Raw genomic sequence first — 20700 nt, forward strand, 5'->3', positions numbered from 1 at the left:
TACCCTTTCACCTATGTCAGCACCCTTAGAAGTCAAAATTTAGGGTGGGACCACAGCTTGTAGTATTTTTCTACCAAAGGCCAAGTCAGGGGCTGTATGCAGTTGTAATCAGTAATGCTTGAGGAAGGTGTGAGGGGAACTCCATGTAGCAGCCTTGCATATCTGATCCAGTCATGCTTCTGCTCTCTCGGCCCAGGAGGTGGACACAGCCCAGGTGGAGTGAGCCCCGAACAAACTCTAGAGGCAGGAGATTCTGATTTACATAAGTTAAATGTATGGCTTGTTTAATCCATCTTACTATAGTCGATCTACTGGCTGCCGAACCTTTGTTAGGACCCTGGAACTGAATAAACAAGTTTTCTGAGGTTCTTAAATTCTTAGTGATATTTAGATACTGGACCAGGCATCTCTTTACGTCCAGGCAGTTAAACTGCTGCTCCGTTCGATTTTTAGGGGAATTACAAAAGGAGGGAAGAATAATTTCTTGGTCTAAATGAAATGGAGAGACTACTTTAGGAAGGAACTCTGGTAAGGTTTTCAAGATGACTCTATCTTCTAATAGTAGGGTATATGGAGGAAAGACAGAGAGTACCTGTATCTCGCTTACTCTACGTGCTGACGTGATGGCTAACAAAACTGTCATTTTGAGTGTCAGCATTTTTAGGGTTATGGAGCCTAGTGGTTCGAACGGTGAATTTGTCATAGCCCGGAAAATAATATTTAAGTCCCATGAAGGAATCGAGGACCTAATCTGGGGTTTAAGCCTAGAAGAGGCTGTCAGAAATCTCCTGACCCAGGGGTGTTCTGCTAATCTGAAATAAAAACAGGAGCTTAATGCAGAAATCTGACCTTTTAAGGTGTTTGGCTTGAGGTTTTTTATTTAATCCTGTTGGAGAAAATCTAGTATCAAGGGGATATCGGATTAGGCTAGGAGATCTATGTTTATTCCCCGAGGTAACCTGTTTCCTGCTTGCTAGCAGGGTGGAAATAACTGACTCTGAGAACCCCCTCTGTTTTAGGATTACCCTTTCAGTTTCCAGGCTGTCAAATTTAGTTTTTGTATTTATGGATGCATTACTGGGCCCTGGTACTAGAGATCTGGTACGGTCAGGAGAATCCAAGGATGATCTGAAGACGTTCTCCTCAACCATGTAAATCAGGGTCTCTTCGGCCAGAAGGGGGCTATTAGTATTATTGAAGCCTTGTCTTCCCTGATCCTTCTTATCACCTTTGGGAGAAGGTATAGGGGGAGGCATAACCCCTCTCCTGACTCCAACATGGGAAAATGCATCTATTGCTGTTGGGTAGTCTGTGGGATCCAGGAAGTAAAATCTTTTGACCTTTCTGTTCTCTCTGGACACAAACCGGTCTATTGAGGGAATCCCCCATTGAAAGCAATTTTCTGAAATATTTTTGCATTCAGAGACCATTCTGACTGGCGTAACCTCTTCTGGCTTTGGATGTCCGCCACCTGCTTGTCCCTTCCTTTTAGGTGGACAGCTAATAGGGTCAACAGGTGGCACTCTGCCAAAAATAATATTTGGGAAGATAAATCCATCAGTGGGAATGATCTCATCCCTCCCTGATGATTTATATAAGCCACTGTTGTTGTGTTGTCTGAATATATCCTCACATTCTGACCAAAAATTGCTGGTATAGAGTTTTTCATCATTTAAAAACCGCTGCCAGCTCCCTGAAGTTGGAAGACCTTTGTGTAGTCTGAAGGACCCACTGACCCTGAAGAAAAAAAGGAGTCGTAATGAGCTCCCCAACCCCAGGGACTTGCATCCATGGTTAGGTTGAGAGTAGGTGTTGTTCTTTGGGTCCTCAATATTCATCGTTGCTCTTACAGTTTTAAGGAGCAGATAGATATCTTCTGCTAGGAACAAATTCTTTCCTCCCCCATCCTCATCAGAGGTACTATCTGAAGAGCTCAGCTCTCCTTCGTCCTCTAACTGAAAACCCCCTTCAGCAGAAGAATCAGATAAATTCATCCGACTAGAAGTCGATAGTTGATCTTTGTTTTTTCTTAGGGACTTAAGGGAATTTTTAACTTCTGCCCTTACAATGTCTTTAATGCTTGATGCCAGACTTGTAGACTCTTCAATGATTATTTTGTCTAAACAAATCTGGCATAGTCTTTTATTATAGGTAGATGCTAGTTTATTATTACAATCTGCACACTCTTTGTTACAGATTTTTCCCAATTCCTTTTTAGGAGTTTGCCTGACCTAAAACATATGTACAAGAGAAGGGAATAGTATTAGCAGAATAAAAAGGGGGGTTTCTTTTTTCTTACCCTATGTAAGTCTTGCCACCACTTCAAGTACCAGACTAGAGGCTCTTGTGGCATTCAAGTGGTCAGTGCGTCCTGCTGCTTCTCCTGTCGTTTCCATTGTGGAAGGAGATGCTGGAGACTGTGGCTCAGTTTGTTCAGGCCTAAGTAGGCCTTGGACTGGCTGAGGAGGCCCTCGGCTTTGGTTTGCCATTGAAGCCCCTCCTCCTCGTTAGGGTCGCCGGAACCACTACTTCCTGAGACGTGGGAACGTCACCTGACAGAAGTGACTCACCGCCACGACAGGAAGTGTTGCAAGGATGTGCCGTAAGCTGCCAACGTCGGGACATGCGTACCAGCTCAAGGGAGCTCAGTGTGACCCAGGGAGAACCACTCTCCCTCAGGAGGAAGGTCCCACGCCGTGGGACCTGAACTACCTCCAAGGAGGGAAGAGAGAGGAGGGAGTACCTACCCCAGACTTAAGGTTGCTCCCTCTAAAGGAGACTTATACCTTCAGAGCACCCCTAGGGAGAGAAGGTAAGAACCTATTAGGGGGTCTGCAATCCAGGGAGAAGTGTTTTGCTTTGCCAACAGGACAATCCCATCCGGAGGACAGGAAACCTGACTGGGTGAGTGGAGAGGTGTGTCCTTTTTTAGATCATCAGGCTTCCTGTCCAGCGAATGGGATGTCTCTTCAGGGGTGCTGTCATAGGTGAAACTGTAAAATTAAAATTGCTAAAAGATGAAGGGGGCCTAACTGTACCAAACGCATAGACCTATTATCTTACCAACACTATGTGGGCGATAAGAAAAAATGGGGGTCCAGTACACGAATACTCTCATACTTGGGGGGTGGGGGAAATCCACTGGCGGAACTTGACGGACATTAATACACAAGGTGTGGTGGCAATGTAAACAGGTATTGGGTGTTGGGGTATGCAATAAATATACTCCGCTATGGAGAAACCCATTTTTATGGGAATTGTATTGATTAAAGGGCATGCATGGATGGGAGCAGAAGGAAATACTGGGTCTAGGCCAATTATTTGAGGAAACTACCCTGAAGTCCTTCCAGCAATTAAAGGATGAATTTCACTTGGAGCAAGTTATGTTCTATCAATATCTAAAGATTCGCCATGCCATACAGATACAAACAAATTCGGTAGATCGGACGATTAATGCCTTAGGAGTGATGGATTATATAGCTAGAACGAATATTTTGAAGGGGTTGATTTCCATGGCGTATAGGCGTATGTTATCGAAACTTCTGGGGAATCTCATGGAACCCATAAGAGTGAAATGGGAACAAGAAATTGGCCCCATATCCAGGGACAACTGAGAGGAAATTCTGGAGTAATCTGTCTATAAATATCCTCCACTTCCAGAGACAACTGCCGAGATACGTCAGGATGATGGAGGATCGAAGCTGAAGTAAAGGGTCTCTTGAGACTAATAACTGCGGACTCTGCCTCTGAAGTCCACACCTTGGCGTTCACACCCTTCTTGGTAAGGGTAGAGACGGTAGCCGTCAGAGATGAGAAGTTTGGAATAAACTGACGGTAGAAATTGGCGAATCCCAGGAACCGCTGTATGGCCCTTAGGCCTTGAGGAAGTGGCCACTCCAGGACAGCTCTCACTTTCTCAGGATCCATCTTGAGACCTTGATCCGAGATGATGTAGCCCAGGAAGGGCAGAGAACTCCTCTCAAAGATGCACTTCTCCAGCTTGGCGTATAAACGATTCTCCCTTAATCATAGTAGAACTTTACGGACATGCCTCTGATGAGTTGTCGAATCTGGGGAGAAAATCAAAATATCATCGAGATAAACAGCAACACAGACATAGAGGAGATCTCGGAAGATATCATTAACGAACTCCTGAAACACTGCGGGAGCGTTACACAGTCCGAAGGGCATCACTAGGTATTCGTAGTGCCCGTCCCGGGTGTTAAATGCCGTCTTCCATTCGTCACCCCGGCGAATCCGGACTAGGTTATAAGCCCCCCGCAGGTCTAGCTTAGAAACATTTTTGGCTCCTCGTATGCGATCAAACAGCTCGGATATAAGTGGCAACGGGTATTTGTTTTTGACCGTGATCTGGTTGAGAACACGGTAGTCAATGCAGGGTCGAAGGGATCCGTCCTTCTTTTTAACGAAGAAGAATCCAGCCCCGGCCGGGGAGGAAGACTTTCGTATGAAACCCCTCTCCAAATTCTCCTTGATATAGGCAGACATGGATAGAGACTCTGGCAAGGAGAGAGGATATACTCGGCCACGGGGGAGAGAGGCATTAGGAACAAGTTAAATGGGGCAGTCATAAGTCCAATGTGGAGGCAGCGTCTCAGCCTCCCTTTTGCTGAAAACATCTGCAAACTGAGCAAACTGGGGGGGGGGGGGGGGAGTCCCACCAATGACTGAGGCAGAGGAGGCTGGACAGGATGGATCTGCAACAGACAACGACCAAAGCACTTGGAGCCCCATTGGAGAACCTCTCCAGAATTCCAGTCCAGGACTGGGACATGTAGTCGAAGCCAAGGCAGGCCCAGCAGAACAGGATTGATGGCCTTGGGCAAAACAAGGAAAGAAATCAGTTCAGAATGAATAACTCCAACCTGGAGCTTCAACGGCTTGGTTTTAGAAATGATAGGATCAGGCAGAGGCAGTCCATTCACCGAGGCAACAGCCAAAGATGTCTCCAGGAGGACTGTGGGCAACTGAAGATGATCCACTAGCTCCTTTTGATTGAAGTTTGCCGCAGACCCAGAGTCAAGATAGGCAGAAACCCGATGCGTCCTCTCTCCGGATACTAGGGTCACAGGAATAGTCAGCTTGGAACAGAATGCTTCATTAGGTACCATTCCACCTAGGGTTGTCTCTCCAACCAATCCTAGGCAATGGGGTCTCTCTGGCCTCTGGGGACACAGACGCACAATATGGCCTCCGAGGCCGCAATACAGACGAAGTCCAGAAGTGCGTCTGCGCTGTCTCTCCTGGATAGACAACTTGGCTTAGTTACTCTGTACAAGATCCTCTGATGGGATGATTGAGGAGGATTGCTGGAAAGTAGAATCCAGCCTAGGAAGTTCTCTCTCCTGGAGAACCTCTTGGGAACGCTCCCGGATCCTCATGTCAACCCGGGAGGCGAGTAGGATAAGATCGTCCAGGGTAGATGGCAGATCGCGAACAAGATCCTCTGATGAGATAACTGAGGAGGATTGCTGGAAAGTAGAATCCAGCCTAGGAAGTTCTCTCTCCCGGAGAACCTCTTGGGAACTAGCTCCTTTTGAATGTCAAGATATGCAGAAACCCGATGCATCCTCTCGCCGGATACTATGGTCACAGGAATAGTCAGCTTGGAACAGAATGCTTTATTAGGTACCGTTCCACCTAGGGTTGCCTCTCCAACCAATCCTAGGCAATGGGGTCTCTCTGGCCTCTGGGGACACAGACGCACAATATGCCCTCCGAGGCCGCAATACAGACGAAGTCCAGAAGTGTGTCTGCGCTGTCACTCCTGGATAGACAACTTGGCTTAGTTACTCTGTACAAGATCCTCTGATGGGATGACTGAGGAGGATTGCTGGAAAGTAGAATCCAGCCTAGGAAGTTCTCTCTCCCGGAGAACCTCTTGGGAACGCTCCCGGACCCTCATGTCAACCCGGGAGGCGAGTAGGATAAGATCGTCCAGGGTAGATGGCAGATCGCGAACAGCTAGCTCGTCCTTAATCCCTAAAGACAGTCCATGCCAGAATGTGGCCACCAAAGCCTCGTTGTTCCAGGTTAACTCAGCAGCCAGGATACGGAACTGAATGGCATACTCGTCCATGGAGAGGTCTCCCTGGTGTAGGGTCAGCAGGGATGCAGCAGCCGAAGAAACTCTCCCAGGTTCCTCAAAGATCGAGCGGAAGGTCCCTAAGAAGCACTGCAAGTCATGGATCTCTGGTCCCTGATGTTCCCACAGAGGATTAGCCCATGCCAGGGCTTTGCCAGTAAGGAGAGAGATGATGAAGGCGATCCTGACGTCATCCGAAGAGAAGGATCTGGCATGTAGTCTGAAGTGGATCTGGCACTGATTCAAAAATGCCCTGCAGGACCTCGGATCTCCGTCATAGCGTGGAGGTAGCGGCACGAAGCACAGCGGATTGGTACTGGTACAGACAGGAAGTGTAGCAGGAGGAACAGCAGGAATGGGTGCGGTGACGACTGTGTTCAGAGCAAGCTATGGCGTTCACCGACAGGAGGAGTTGGTCTTGTCGTGACTGGAGATCCTGCATCTCGGTCAGCATGGCTTGTGTCGTCAAGGTCTCAGGTTGACCAGCGGGGTCCATGGCCTGAGCGTACTGTCACGTTGCGGGTTTGTGGACAAACTAGGCCATACCGCCGTAGCGGGGAGGCAGCTAGCCAAACAACAGGGAACCCCTTCAATACAATGTCCCGCACAGGGGTACCTAGATAGTCTAGACAGTGGCCGCAGCTCTGGCACTGATGATGATGGGTGCAGCAAGTAACGCCAAGCGTAGCGGATGACATGAATGCCTCAGGTTGCGCCAGACGTGACAAATTCCTCTGGACGTGGCAGATGTGCCAGAAGCTGGATGTGGCGCGACTCTGACACTAGTAGGCACAGGAACAAGAGCAGCACGGGATACAGGAACAGGTAACAGGGCACGGGTAACAACTGGAACGGGAAACACTAAGGGACCATTTGCAAGACAGACTTGGGAATTACTAACAACGCTCAGGCAAGGATCAGACGAGCTGGGGCCCTCTTAAAGTCCAGGAAATCATGTGTGTTGATGATGATTTCCTCTTGTGCGCGCGCTGGCCCTTTAAGGCCGGGCACGAGCGTGTGCGTGCACCCTACGGGACACAGCAGACCAGAGCGGAAGTGAGCGCTGGCGTCTCCTGGGAAGGAGATGGGGACCAGCGCTCACAGATCCATGGCTGCGGGCGTCTGGAGGTGAGTGGACCCGACAGCCCGTGGCCATGGACACCACACAAATGACATAGGAATAGACAGTTTGGGAGAGAATTTAGTGGTAGAGGGAGATTCACCTAGGATTATCAAAGCTAGGTGCTGAAGTTTCCCGGCTTTTGAGGGCATTGGCACATGAAATGTCCATTGTGGCCACAGTACAGACACAATCCATTCGATCATCTGCATTGCCGTTCCTGGTTGGACTATTGGAGTCTATCCACCTGCATAGGCTTCTCCAGAAATGCAGTAGGACAGGGTAGTAGAGGCCTTAGGAATTTTGGTGCCAGTCGACAAGATCTCCTCTCCCGATGGACTTCCAGTGTGTGCTCTTTGATCCACATATCGATCCTGGTTGCTAGAAGTATTAAGGCATCCAAGGTAGAAGAAAGTTATCGGGCTGCCAGTTCATCCTTAATATAAGGAGCAAGAACCTGCCAAAAAGTCGCCACCAAGGCCTCATTATCCCAAGCCAGTTCCGCCACGAGCATACTGGAGTACTCCCCCACAGTTGACTCCCCTCGTTTGACCATCAGCAGTGAGGCAGCTGCAGAGGATGTTTGACCCAGTTCCTCGAACAATGTACGGAAAGTCTCTAGAAAGTGGTGGATCATAGAATTCCTGGCCTTCTCAATCCAAGATGGCATTCGCCCATGCCAGGGCTTTGCCAGCGAGGAGAGAAATAATAAACGCTACCTTGGCCTCATCTGAGGGGAAGAGATGGGCACATAACCTAAAGTGGATCGTACATTGATTGATGAAGCCTCTACAGGCCCTAGGATCCTCGTCGTAGTGAGGCGATAGAGGCAGCAAAATTGTAGGCCCAGGGCAGGCACGAGGGGTAACAGGTAGTGGAACAGCGGAAGCAGCCAGAGGAGATGCAGTAGAATGATCCAAATGTGTGATTATCTAATTTACTGCCTGTAGGAGCTGATCCTGGCGTGGCCGGAGGTCACGAATGTCCGTTTGCATCACCTGGACCAACGTCTTGGGTTGATCGGCGGGATCCATGGCCCGAGTATACTGTCACGACTCTGGGAGTATGTGGACCCACTAGGCCGCTCCGCCATAGCGGAGTAGCAGCTGGCCAAAACATAGTCAATGTAAGTCTTTAGAAGTAAAGTACCTATATAGCAGTCCAGACAGACACGTGGCGTAGTAGACACTTAGACATAGATGACACTTGGCGTGACAGAAGACGCTTGGCGTGACAGATGACATGTGGCAAAGAGGATGAACTCGACTCCAACACTACACTTCGTTCAGGAACAAACACAATTACTGGATATGGGATAAAGGATACAGGAACACTGGGAACATGATACAACTAAGGGACTATTTGCTAACGAACATGGGTAAACACAACGCTCAGGCAAGGAGAGGAAGGGCAGAGCCCTTTTTATAGTCCAGGGTGAAACGGGATTGGGAAGGGAACATTTCACATGTGCGTGCGCTGGCCCTTTAAGACGGGGGACGAGCGCGCGCACCCTAGTGGATACAGAGGAGCAGTGCAGCCATGTGTGCTGGCATCTTCGAGGAGGGAGAAGCTGGCAAGCTCTCATTGTCCTGCGATCGTGGCTGCCTGTGATTATAACGTGCCGGCGGTCAGCGACCGTGGGCACAACACTAATCTCACCAAAGGCCAATTTTTTAAACAAATTTTTTAGTGGCAACCCCTTTGGAAAAACCACAAATTGAACTTATATTCGCTGTAAGTCATCTGGATACAGATGCGACTCATCACCGAAACGGACAGATCAGGGGAGGCCTGTTCGGCACATCAGAAGAGAGAAGCTGCCAGCATCGAGCCACATCATTGGAGTAGAGAGGGCAGGAGGAGAAGCATTTCCAGCACCACGGAACGACATAGGAAAGCAGGGAGGAGGAGGGGGATGGTGCAGCACGCTTTGTGCTGCAATAAACAGCCCGCAGAATTGCTGAGAAAGGGAGCCTGCAGACTGCCACTAAGGTGTCAAGGTTAGCAGTGAGGGGGGATATAGAGAGCAGAACCTGACTGATATCTAAGAATGAGGGGAGACATGCTGGTGTACTGTACTGTAAAAGAATGAGAGGGGGAGTAATGCTGGGGACTATGAATGAGAGAGGAGCCCTAATGGGTACCAGGAATGAGAGGGGATCTATGCTATGGGCCAAGTGGGGAATCATGATTTACAGGGGCGCCATGCTGAGAACCAGGAATAAGAGGGGAGCCATGCTAGGGACTAAGAAAAAGAGGGGGAGCTATGCTGGTGACTAAGAATGAGAGGGCGATTTTGTGGTGATAAGGAATGAGGGGGGAGCCATGATGGCGACTAAGAATGAGAGGACGGTTTCCTGGGGGACTATAAATAAGAGGGGAGCTATGCTGGGGACTAAGAATGAGAGGGGGAGCCATGCTGGGGACTAAGAATGATAGGGGGAGCCAAGCTTGGGAGTAAGAATTAGAGTGCTGTTTATTTGTGTGCTGTACATGTTTGCTGACTGAATTACATACTTTTACCTACAGTCTGTGTATTTTTTTCTTTTAGAGGACCACCCCATAAAAGACAATTTTTCTGTGAAATTTTGGGTGTCAGCTCAAAGAGGTTTTACTGTAGTTGGAAAATCCCAGAAACCTCTGCAGACCTTTTAACATCTTAGGTTCAATACAGTCCTGAATAGCCTACACGATACAAAACCCTGTTGCAGAGACAATATATCCCCAAAAAAATTAAGGGGTTGTCAGGGTCACCACCTCAGGCTTAGAAGGAAGGACCTGAGTGGGAGCATGTTCTTGTTGACGTTCCCGTAATCTCCCATCCAATTTTATGGAATGAGACATGGCAGATTCCAGACAGGATTGCAGGAGGATAATGGACCAACAAATCCTTGATGGCATAAAGTGCAGAAAACGGCTGTATCCTTACTAAGGATTGGGCAACCGTGAACACTGCGCATGTGCCTGATGTCCCTAGCAGCACCACTGTGAAAACACAGCAGTGGGGTTAGGTAAGTACGTTACACATTGGAAATATTTCCTTTATGCCAATTCACTTTTTTTTTTTTCTAACAATACATTTTCGAAAGCAAATATACTGAGAATCATCAGAGTATAGTAAATCATCAGAGCATAGTAAATATATAATCTCTCAACATCTTGGGTATGGAATAGATGTGCATTCAAATAAGAATAGCCCTCATATCATCCATCTAAGAAATCTAAATGCATTGGGTAAATTCTAATGCCAATCCACATTTGGTTTAATAATCACACAAGTGTCATGCAACAAACATAAGCAACTTTTAACCCCTTAGTGACCAGCCTATTTTTTGTTGTATTTTTTAATAGCACCATTTTGGGGTACCTATAATTTCTTGATGAACTTTTATGAACTTTTTTTTTTGGGGGGTGTGAGAAAAAAATGTATTGTTTTTGTGTCTCCATATTTAAAGAGCCATAATTTTTTATTTTTCCGCTGATGCAGCTGTATGAGGGCTTTATTAAAAAGTGGGTTTTTTATTTTTTTTACTTGGGATTTTTATTTATTTATTCGAAACTTTTTTTAACTTTTTTTTTAGTCCCACTAGGGACTTTACTATGCGATTTTTTGATCGCTTTTATAATACACTGCAATACTTCTGTATTTCAGAGTATTACTGCCTGTCAGTGTAAGGGTATGTTCACATGCAGTGGTTTCAGGCATATTTCGGACGTAAACGCCTCTAAATATGCCCTGAAAAATGCTAGTGAAACGCCGACAAACAGCTTCCCATTGTAATCAATGGGAAAAACTGAGTTTAATTCAGATGGGGCGTTTTCTTATGCCGCTGTAAAAAAAAGGGCATGTTACATCTTGAGCTGTTTTTGGAGCAGTTTTCAATTGAAAAACAGCTCCAAAAACATCTAAAAAAAAAAAAGCAGATGGCACATTGCGAGGCAAATGGAACAACACGACTCCAACAGTAGATTTCAGCTGAGGAACAAACACTGTTACGGGATACAGGAAGCAGGATACGGGAACACTGGGAGCAGGATACAAATAAGGGATCATTTGCTAGACTAACATGAGAATACAAGAACAACGCTCAGGCAAGAGGTGGAAGGACAGAGCCCTTTTTATAGTCCAGGGTAGTCTGGGGATTGGTTAGGGAAGTTTTCACCAGAGCTCGTCCCTGGCCTTAAAGGGCCAGTAAAAAGCACTCAGAAAAAAATCTTATACTTATACCAGGCTGGCCATCTGGAATGACGTTTTATGGGATGAAACGTCACCCCACGGCTGCAAAACGTCAGAGGGACTCGTTGCCATGGTAAGTATATTCATTTTTTTCTCCATTGCAGGAATTCCACAGCGGACATTCTGGACGAAAAACTGCACTACAACTTGGTGCGGTTTTTCGGCCGGAAATTCCTGCAACCAGGGCTTATACGCTGTGTGCTTTTACGCAGTGTAACCGCCCTGTGTAAACGTAGCCAAAGGGTTACCTTTAACTTTTTAAATCCCCCTGCTGCTCTAGCGATGATGTCACGTACATCATTCACGGGACCACTGAAGTCAATCACTGACCTCAGTGGTAATGTGCTGTACATGCAGGCATCAGCGGTGTAACTATAGGGGTCACAGTGGTCGCAATTGCTGGGGCCTATGTAATAAACTACACGGGCCCCCGTTACTATAGTAACTGACACTTACCCCCCCTCTTTCCGGAGCGCAGCGGAGGTTCTGACCGCACAGCGCTGTGCGCAGCGCATGACATCACGACGCTATGCACTGCGCACAACATCCCGACACTGGATGGAGTGAGGACCTCCGCTGCGGCCGAAGAGGTGGATAAGTTTAATATTACTGTCTTGCTGAAGCTAATCGGTCGGGGTCCGACAACCAGGACCCCCGCCAATCAGCTGTTTTGAAGGGGGTGCAGCCGCTCGTACGTGTACTACTTCCCCTTTATTCCGTTAATTTTCTCACACTGAATCGCCAACACGGACGTGTCAGCGATTCATAGTGTGAGCAAGTGAGGGAAATGAAGGGAAAGCACCGCTCGTACGAGTGCTGCACCCCCTTCAAAACAGCTGATTGGCGGTGGTCCCGTGAGTCGGACCACGACCAGTCAGCTATTGATGGCCTATCCTGAGGATAGGCCATCAATGTTTAGGGACTGGACAACCCCTTTCAAGCCTATCATGTGTTAGGCTTAGATACAGACAGACAGCAGACAGTAATCTTATACTGTATAAGATTACTGTCTGCTGGACCCTGTATCTAAGGCCTCATGCACATGACCGTAGCCATGTGCACGGCCGTGAATTCCGGATCGGCCGGCCACGGAGTGTCATCCGCCAGCCGCCCGCAAATTGCGGGCCATGCACATGGCCGCGTGCATTATTTTCTATAAGCCTGGACCGCAAAACACGGCCGTAATAAGACATGTCCGTTCTTTTTGCGGTCCTGGGCCATGCACGGACCGTGGAAACCACGGTCGTGTGCATGGGCCCATTGAAATGAATGGGGCCGCAATTCACCCATGGATTTTCGGTGGAATTGCGGCCAAAAAAAGCACCTTTGTGTGCATGGGGCCTAAGACTACCTTAGGCTTAGATACAGGGTCCAACAAACAGTATCACACATGCACATGGGCCCTGTAACTAAGACCCGGTTCACATCAGCGTTGTCTTTCGGTTTGCATCACCATTGATCTAAATGGTGACGGAAACTTTGCTAATGGTTTCCGTTTGTCACCAATGTGAACGGGTTTGGTTGTTTTGAAGGAATCAATAGCACAGTCGATAATGCAAAACAACTGAATTCTGCCACAGCAATGACAAACGTAAACCTTTAGCAACATTTCTGTCACCATGGAGATCAATGGTGAGGGAAACGGAAGCTGAGGTTTCAGTTTGCCTTTCTGTTGAGTGGTTACCCGACGGAAACTTCAGACGGAACCCCTCAACGGAAGGGCTGGTGAACAGGCCCTTACTAATGTTTTTTTGTGTTTTTTTACAGGTTCGGTTGTCGGATTCGAGGACTACTTCGATGACGGCTTTTTTATTCTCAATAAAATGGTTAATGAGGGTTGTGTGTTTTTTTTTAATTTCAATAAATCTATTTTTTCTATGTCTTTGTATTTTTTTAAACTTTATTGCTACTGCCTTACTAATGGCCGCTGGCTGATTGACAGCATCTATTACTAAGGTGCGGCTTAGTGTTAGCCGGCTAAAAGGCTAACACTAACCCCCATTATTACCCGGGTACCCACCGCCCCCAGGGGTGCCGGGAAGAGATGGGTATGATCCAGTACCGGACCATCTGTAGTGATGTTCGGGTACTGGGGTGGGCCACAGGCTGGTTTTATTAGGCTGGGAAAGGCCAAAAACAGTGGCCCTTCCCACACTGGTAATGCTAGGCTGCTGCTGCTGCGTTGTATCTGGCTGTATCCCCACGTTATATCCCCCATTATTGTAACCAGCCAGATACAACACAGAAGCAGGCTAGCATTACCAGGGTGGGAAAGGCCACTGTTGTTGGGCTTTCCTGGCCTAATAATACCAGCTCTTCCAGGTACCCCTGGTGGCGGTGGGTACCGGGGTAATAAGGGGGGTTAGTGTAAGGGTATGTGCACACGATAACGTCAATTACGGGTGAAATTACGGAGCTGTTTTCAGGAGAAAACAGCTCCTGAATTTCAGACGTAATTGCTCGATCTCGCGTTTTCTGAGACGTCCATTACGGACGTAATTTAGAGCTGTTCTTCATTGAAGTCAATGAAAAATCGCTCAAATTACGTCCCAAGAAGTGTCCTGCACTTCTTTGATGAGGCTGTTATTTTACGCGCCGTCTTTTTTGACAGCGACGCGTAAAATGAAAGGTCGTCGGCACAGTACATCGGCAAACCCATTGAAATGAATGGGCAGATGTTTGCCGACGTATTGGAGCCGTGTTTTCAGGCGTAATTCGAGGCGTAAAACGCCTCCATTACGCCTGAAAATAGGTCGTGTGAACCCAGCCTTAGCCTCTTCATGTCTAACATTAAGCCCCGCCTTAGTAATGGACGTTGTTAATCAGACAGCAGCCATTACTAAGGTGGTAGTAATAAACTTGAAAAAAATACAAAGACATAGATAAAATATTTTATTGAAATAAAAATCCCACACACAACCCTCATTAACCATTTTATTGAGAAGAAAAAAACCTTGAATCTGAAGTAGTCCAACAACTGAACGTGTAAAAAAACACAAAGACAAAAATAATTAGTAACACATAAAAAAGCAAAACAATTATTATTCTTACCTTCCCTGGGTCCAGCGCTGGAGCTGCAATGGCAGCAAGCTGAGATCTATATCTAAGGGCCTGTTCACATCACCATTCATTTTCGTTCCGGGGTTCCGTCGGAGGGTTCCATCGGGTGAACGCCGCAACGGAAAGTGAAACTGACAGCACAGCTTCTGTTTCAGTCACCATTGATCTCAATGGTGACGGAAACATCGCTAATGCTTTCCGTTCGTCACCATTCCGTCTGGTTTCCGGTTTTCCGACGGAATCAATAGTGTAGTCGACTGCGTTATATGTATATATATATATATATATATATATATATATATATATACAGTGAAGGAAATAAGTATTTGATCCCTTGCTGATTTTGTAAGTTTGCCGACTGTCAAAGTCATGAACAGTCTAGAATTTTTAGGCTAGGTTAATTTTACCAGTGAGAGATGGATTATATATAAATAAAAAAAAAGAAAATCACATAGTCAAAATTATATATATTTATTTGCATTGTGCACAGAGAAATAAGTATTTGATCCCCTACCAACCAATAAGAGTTCAGCCTCCTCCAGACCAGTTACACGCTCCAAATCAACTTGGTGCCTGCATTAAAGACAGCTCTCTTAAATGGTCACCTGTATAAAAGACTCCTGTCCACAGAATCAATTAATCAGTCTGACTCTAACCTCTACAACATGGGCAAGACCAAAGAGCTTTCTAAGGATGTCAGGGACAAGATCATAGACCTGCACAAGGCTGGAATGGGCTACAAAACCATAAGGCTGGGTGAGAAGGAGACAACTGTTGGTGAAATAGTAAGAAAATGGAAGACATACAAAATGACTGTCAATCGACATCGATCTGGGGCTCCATGCAAAATCTTACCTCGTGGGGTATCCTTGATTCTGAGGAAGGTGAGAGCTCAGCCGAAAACTACACGGGGGGAACTTGTTAATGATCTCAAGGCAGCTGGGACCACAGTCAACAAGAAAACCATTGGTAACACATTATGCCGTAATGGATTAAAATCCTGCAGTGCCCGCAAGGTCCCCCTGCTCAAGAAGGCACATGTACAGGCCCGTCTGAAGTTTGCAAATGAACATCTGGATGATTCTGAGAGTGATTAGGAGAAGGTGCTGTGGTCAGATGAGACTAAAATTGAGCTTTTTCGCATTAACTCTACTCGCCGTGTTTGGAGGAAGAGAAATGCTGCCTATGACCCAAAGAACACCGTCCCCACTGTCAAGCATGGAGGTGAAAACATTATGTTTTGGTGGTGTTTCTCTGCTAAGGGCACAGGACTACTTCACCGCATCAATGGGAGAATGGATGGAGCCATGTACAGTCAAATCCTGAGTGACAACCTCCTTCCCTCCACCAGGACATTAAAAATAGCTCGTGGCTGGGTCTTCCAGCACGACAATTACCTGAAACATACAGCCAAGGCAACAAAGGAGTGACTCAAAAAGAAGCACATTAAGGTCATGGAGTGGCCTAGCCAGTCTCCAGACCTTAATCCCATCGAAAACTTATGGAGGGAGCTGAAGATCCGAGTTGCCAAGCGACAGCCTCGAAATCTTAATGATTTACAGATGATCTGCAAAGAGGAGTGGGCCAAAATTCCATCTAACATGTGTGCAAACCTCATCATCAACTACAAAAATCGTCTGACTGCTGTGCTTGCCAACAAGGATTTTGCCACCAAGTATTAAGTCTTGTTTGCCAAAGGGATCAAATACTTATTTCTCTGTGCACAATGCAAATAAATATATATAATTTTGACAATGTGATTTTCTGTTTTTATTTATCTAATCTATCTCTCACTGGTAAAATTAACCTAGCCTAAAAATTCTAGACTGTTCATGCCTTTGACAGTGGGCAAAACTTACAAAATCAGCAAGGGATCAAATACTTATTTCCTACACTGTATATGGTTTTTGACCTTTGGGTCGTGTAGACTGTTTTAGGTATGTTGTACATGATTGCATTTGGCCTCAATGATTCCATAGGTTTTTGATATTTGCCTTTTCTTTATGTTCAACCTTTACAGACAGAGCCTTAAAGTATTCACCCCCTTGGTGTTTTTCCTGTTTTGTTGCATTACAACCTGGAATTAAAATGGATTTTAACTTTGATTTTATGTAATGGACGTGACAAAACACTCCAAATTGTTACAGTGGAATGAAAAAAAAAATACCTGGTTTAGAAAAAAAACAAAACATCCTTTGCTATGAAAGCCCTAAATAAGAACTGATCAAACCAATTAACTTCGGAAGTCACATAATTAGTACAATAAGGTCCCCTCTGAGTGTACTCAAGGTGTCACATGAAGTCAGTATACGCTGTGAGCTGGAGTCCCACTTGGGCTGCTGTATTGGCTGTGCTTGCCAACAAGGGTTTTGCCACCAAGTATTAAGTCTTGTTTGCCAAAGGGATCAAATACTTATTTCTCTGTGCACAATGCAAATAAATATATATAATTTTGACAATGTGATTTTCTGTTTTTTTTTTAACCGCTTCCCGACCGCCCATTGTATATTCACGTCTGCACTTGCTGGGCTCTGTGCAGTGCCGACGTGGGTGTTAAAAGCGCGATCCGGGTGTCTCAGAGTAGCGCTGACACCCGGATCGCGCTGTTATGACCTGCCTCTGGTCCCGGAGATATGATCGGGACCTGATTAGTTCAGGTCCCGGTCATGTGATCGCAGGGAAAGTGTGTTGTAGCAACGAACTGGAAAGTTTGTTGCTATAACAAACTGGAAAGTTTGTTGCTACAACAAACTTTCCCGGGGACCGATTGCGGGTGCTGCAGTCGGTTATAAGGCAGAACCGGAGGCCATACAACGCCATGCACAGCAGCCTATGAGAACCAGCCGGAGGCAGGTCCTCATAAGCTTCCTGTCAGTGTGACTCTCTGCGTCACACTGACAGTTTATAATACGTTACACTACCTAGGTAGTGTAATGTATTATAGCAGCGATCAGTGCTGCCAGTCTTCAAGTAAAAAGTAAAAAATAAAGTAATAAAAATGTTTTATAAAAGTGTAAAAAAAGTTATAAAAGTTACAAAAACAAAAAATGCTTTTTTTCCTATAATAAGTCTTTTATTATAGGAAAAAAATGAAAATGTTAAAAAAAAGTACACATATTTGGTATCCCCGCGTTCATAACGACCCAAACTATAAAACTATAATATTATTTTTCCCGCACGGTGAACACCGCAAAAAAAATAATTAAAAAACAATGTCAGAATCACAATTTTTTGGTCATCAACCCTCCCAAAATATAGAATAAAATGTGATCAAAAAGTCGCATGTACCCCAAAATAATACCAATAAAAACTACAACCCGTCCCGCAAAAAACAAGCCCTTACACCGCTTTTTTGACGGAAAAATAAAAAATTATGGCTCTCAGAATATGGTGACACAAAAAATAAATAATTTTATAGAAAAGTGATTTTATTGCGCAATCGCCACAAAACATAAAAAACCTATATACATATGGTATCGCCGTAATCGTACCGACCCACAGAATAAAGTAAAATGTCATTTATACCGCACGGAGAACACTGTAAAAAAAAAAATACAAAAAACATTGTCAGAATTTATGTTTCTTTGTCACTTTGCTTGCCAAAAAAAATCTAATAAAAAGTGATAAAATAAATCACATGTACCCTAAAATGGTACCAATGAAAAGTACAGATTGTCCCGCAACAAATAAGCCCTCACACAGCTCCGTTGGAGAAAAAAGAAAAAAGTTCTGGCTCTCAGAATATGGCGATGCAAAATGTGCAGAGTGTTCCAAAAGCAGATGAGATCGGGCGACCATTTATCAGTGCGACACCTGCCACATATCTGCGGATTATTATTTATGTACCCCATTATTATACCCTCTTATTATGTCCTGATGTTCTCCGCATAGGTTACATATGCCCCCACATCATAACTGAAATACCAGCAAAACTCCAAACAGAACAGTTACCATGCAAAATCTGCGCTCCAAAAGCCAAATGGCGTTCCCTCCCTTCTGAGCCCGACAGCGTGCCCAAAAACCAGCTTACGTCCACATATATGATATTTTATATCCGGGAGAACCCTCTCAACATTGTATGAGGTATTTGTCTTCAGTGGCACAAACTGGGCACAACGTATTGTGCATTAAAATGGCATATCAGTGGAAAATTTTAATTTTCAATTTGCACCATCCGCTGCACATTAACGCCTTCGCGCACCACGACTTAATAGCATGTCGTGGTGCGAGGGGTTATATATGGAGCGGGCTCACGCGCTGCGCCCGCTCCATATTCTGCAGGTGTCAGCTGTGTATTACAGCTGACACCCGGGACTAACGGACAGGAACAGCGATCGCGCTGTTACAGGAGCCTGTAAAATGACATTATACTGCAATACATTAGTATTGCAGTGTATTGTACAAGCGACCTAATGATCGCTCGTTCCAGTCCCCTAACGGGACTTTTGGGAGGTTTCCACTGTTTTGGTACCTCAGGGGCTTTGCATATGCGACATGACACCCGAAAACCATTCCAGCTAAATTTGAGCTCCAAAAGCCAAATATTGTTCCTTCCCTTCTGAGTCCTGCCGTGTGTCCAAACAGCAGTTTATTACCACATATGGTGTATTGCTGATATCAGGACAAATTGCTTTACAAATTTTGGGGTGATTTTTCTACTTTATTCATTGTAAAAATTAAACATTTCTATGTTTTTTCAGAAAAAAGTAGATTTTCATTTTCACGGCCTAATTCCACTAAATTCAGCAAAAAACCTGTGGGGTCAAAATGCTAACTATACCCCTAGAAAAATTCCTTGAGGGGTGTAGTCTTCAAAATGGGGTCAGTTTTGGGGGGATTCCACTGTTTTGCTCCCTCCAGGGCGTTGCAAACGCGACATGGCACTGAAAACCAATCCAGCAAAATCTGCACTTCAAAATCCAAATGGCGCTCCTTCCCTTCTGAGCTCTGCCATGGGTCCAAACAGCAGTTTAGTACCACATATGGGGTATTGGCGTACTCGGGAGAAGTAGCTTTACAAGTTTTGGGGTGCTTTTTAATCTTTATTCCTTGCAAATATTATTTTTTTTTATATTTTTTCAGAAAAAAAGTAGATTTTCACTTTCACAGACATACTCCAATAAATATAGCAAAAGACCTGTGGGGTCAAGATGCTAACTATACCCCTAGATAAATTCCTTGAGGTGTGTAGTTTCCAAAACCGTCTCACTTTTGGGGAATTTCCACTGTTTTGGCACCACAAGACCTCTTCAAACCTGACATGGTGCCTAAAATATATTCTAAACAAAGGAGGCCCCAAAATCCACTGGGTGCTCCTTTGCTACTGAGGCCGGTGTTTCAGTAAATTAGCGCACTAGGGCCACATGTGGGATATTTCTAAAAACTGGAGAATCTGTGCAATAAATATTGAGTTGCATTTCTCGGGTAAAACCTTCTGTGTTACAGAAAAAAATGTATTACAAATGAATTTTAACAAAAAAAAGAAAATTTGTAAATTTCACCTGTACTTTGCTTTAATTCCTGTGAAGCGCCTAAAGGGTTAAGAAACTTTCTGAATGCTGTTTTGAATACTTTGAGGGGTGCAGTTTTTAATATGGGGTGATTTATGGGGTCTGTTTAGTACATAAGGCCCTAAAAGCCACTTCAGATCTGAACTGGCCCCTGTAAAAATAGCCTTTTGAAATTTTCTAGAAAATGTGAGAAATTGCTGCTAAAGTTCTAAGCCTTGTGAGGTCATAGAAAAATAAAATAATGTTCAAAAAACAACGCAAATAAAAAGTAGACATCTGTAATATGTAATATAGTAACTATTTTGTGTGGTATTACTATCTGTTTTACAAGCAGATACATTTAAAATGAGAAAAATCATAATTTTTGCACATTTTCTCTAAATTTTGGTGTTTTTCACAAATAAGCAATGAATTTATTGATCACATTTTTCCCACTAACATAAAGTACAATATGTCACGAGAAAACAATCTCAGAATCGCTTGGATAGGCAAAAGCATTCCAGAGTTATTAACACATAAATTGACACATGTCAGATTTGAGAAAATGGGGCTGGTCATGAAGGTCAAAATGAGCTCGGTCTTGAAAGGGTTAATATAATCTATCTCTCACTGGTAAAATTAACCTAGCCTAAAAATTCTAGACTGTTCATATCTTTGACAGTGGGCA

The sequence above is a fragment of the Rhinoderma darwinii genome, chromosome 1, assembly GCF_050947455.1.
Source record: "Rhinoderma darwinii isolate aRhiDar2 chromosome 1, aRhiDar2.hap1, whole genome shotgun sequence".
NCBI classification, from domain to species: domain Eukaryota; kingdom Metazoa; phylum Chordata; class Amphibia; order Anura; family Rhinodermatidae; genus Rhinoderma; species Rhinoderma darwinii.